The sequence below is a fragment of the Rattus norvegicus genome, chromosome 2, assembly GCF_021556685.1.
Source record: "Rattus norvegicus strain SHRSP/BbbUtx chromosome 2, alternate assembly SHRSP_T2T, whole genome shotgun sequence".
Taxonomy (NCBI): domain Eukaryota; kingdom Metazoa; phylum Chordata; class Mammalia; order Rodentia; family Muridae; genus Rattus; species Rattus norvegicus.
In genome coordinates, this window is record NC_141535.1 from 133,628,546 (window position 1) to 133,630,979 (window position 2,434).

A 2,434-nucleotide genomic window follows, 5' to 3' on the forward strand; every position below is an offset into this window, starting at 1 on the left:
TAGGACCTTCTATGTCTATGTATCTGGCTGGAATATAGACATGCCCTTAGTACTCCTTTAATTATGAACAATATCGATAGTTAGTTTGCGGAAAGAAACTGGAATGTTTGAAAGTGAAGTCTAACTGAGGGCCAGACAATGTGACCAGTCAAGTGACAAACAGAGAACATTTTTGAGAGAGTGAGTCAGAGATAAAATATACCCAACTCTCATGAGGAAAAAAGGAAAAAGAGGTCTTAAGAGACCAGAACACACACATACACACTTACAGCCACCCACCCAGAGAGAGGGGGGTTAAGGGTGGGGATGGGGTGGTGGTGGGTAGAGGAGGAGAGGGGGAGAGGAGGGAAGGAGGCAGTTTTTGGTTTTATAGAGAGAGGCCACATTATTTTCTTTCTTTTCTTTCTTTCTTTCTTTCTTTTTTTTTGATATTAAGAATTAATTTAATAGAGGCAGGACAGGCCTTCAAAGAACAGAGGTGTTGCATTTTACTTTTAATATTCCAGTGGTTTACTCCTCCACTAAGTCCCCCCTCCCTCAACTGTTGATTTTAGATCTGAACCATTAGTGTACTGTTCAGGAAATTTCTTCAGTGCCAATGAGTTCAAAGTTTTTTCCAACTTTCTCTTCTGTTAGATTAAGTGTATCTGGTTTTATGTTGAGGTCCTTAATCCACTTGGATTTGAACTTGGCACAGGGTGATAAATATGGATATATTTTCATTCTTCTACAAACAGAGTGCCAGTTAGACAAGCAATATTTATTGAAGATGTTTTGGTTTTTTACATTATGTTTTTGACTTCTGTCAAAGATCAAGAGTCCATAGGTGTGTTATATTCCATTGTTCCATGTATCTGTTTCTAAGTCATACCAAGGTATTTTTATATTCCTTGTGGTTATTGTGAAGGATGTGGTTTCCCTAATTTCTTTCTCAGTATGTTGATCCTTTAATTAGAGAAAGGCTACTATTTGAGCTAATTTTATATCAAGCCACTTTGCTGGAGTTGTTTATCAGGCTTAGTAGTTCTCTGGTGGGACTTTTGAGGTCACTTAAGTATACTATCGTATCATCTGCAAATAGTGATAGTTTGACTTCTTCCTTTCCAATTCATATCCTTTTGACCTCCTTTTGTTTTCTGATTGCTCTGGCTAGAACTTCAAGAACTATATTGAATAAGTAAAGAGAGTGGGCAGCTTTGTCTAGTCTCTGATTTTAGTGGGATTGCTTAAAGTTTATCTCCATTTAGTTTGATGTTGGATATTGTTTTGCTATATGTTGCTCTTAATACGTTTAGCTTTGGGCCTTGAATTCATGATCTTTCCAAGACTTTTAACATGAAGGGGTGTTGAATTTTGTCAATATTTTCTCAGCATCTAATGAAATGATCATGTGTTATTTTTTCCTTGAGTTTGTTTATACAGTGGATTATGTTGATAGATTTCTAAATATTGAACAATCTCTACATTTCTTGGATGGAATCTACTTGATCATGATGGATAATCATGTCAAGGTGTTCTTGGATTCAGTTTGCAGAATTTTATTGAGTATTTTTAAATTGCTATTCATAAATGAAGTTGGTCTGAAATTTTCTTTCTTTGTTGGGTCTTTGTGTGGTTTAGTAATAAGCATAATTATGGATTCATAGAAGGATTTAGTTAATGCTCCTTCTGTGTCTATTTTATGGAATAATTTGGACAGTATTGGTATTAGGTCTTCTATGAAGGTCTGATCGAATAGTCCACTAACCCATCTGATCCTGGGCTTTCTTCGGTTGGGAGACTTTTAATGACTGCTTCTATTTCTTTAGGAGTTATGGGGCTGTTTAGATCATTACTAGATTCTTATTTAACTTTGGTATCTAATATCTAACTAGAAAATTGTCCATTTCATCCAGATTTTTCAGTTTTGTTGAGTAATGTCTTTTGTAGTAATTTCCTCAGTTCATTTTTTATGTCTCCCTTTTCATTTCAGATTTTATTAATTTGGATACACTCTCTGTGCCTTCAGGTTAGTCTGGTTAAGGGTTTATCTACCTTGTTGATTTTCTCAAAGAAGCAGCTCCTGCTTTTGTTGACTGTTTTATAGTTCTTTTTGTTTTTACTTGGCTGATTTCAGCCCTTAGTTTGATTATTTCCTGACATCTATTCCTCTTAGATGTATTTGCTTCTTTTTGTTCTAGAGCTTTTAGGTGAGCTGTCAAGCTGATACTATATGTTCTTTTCAGTTTCATTTTGGAGGCACTCAGAGTTGCGAGTTTTCCTTTTAGTACTGCTTACATTGTATCCCATATGTTTTGGTTTGTTGTGCCTTCATTTTCATTGAATTCTAAAAGGTCTTTAATTTCTTTCTTTATTTCTTCCTTGACCGAGTTACCACTGAGTAGAGTGTTGTTCAGCTTCCCTGTGTATGTGGGCTTTCTGTTGTTTTTGTTGT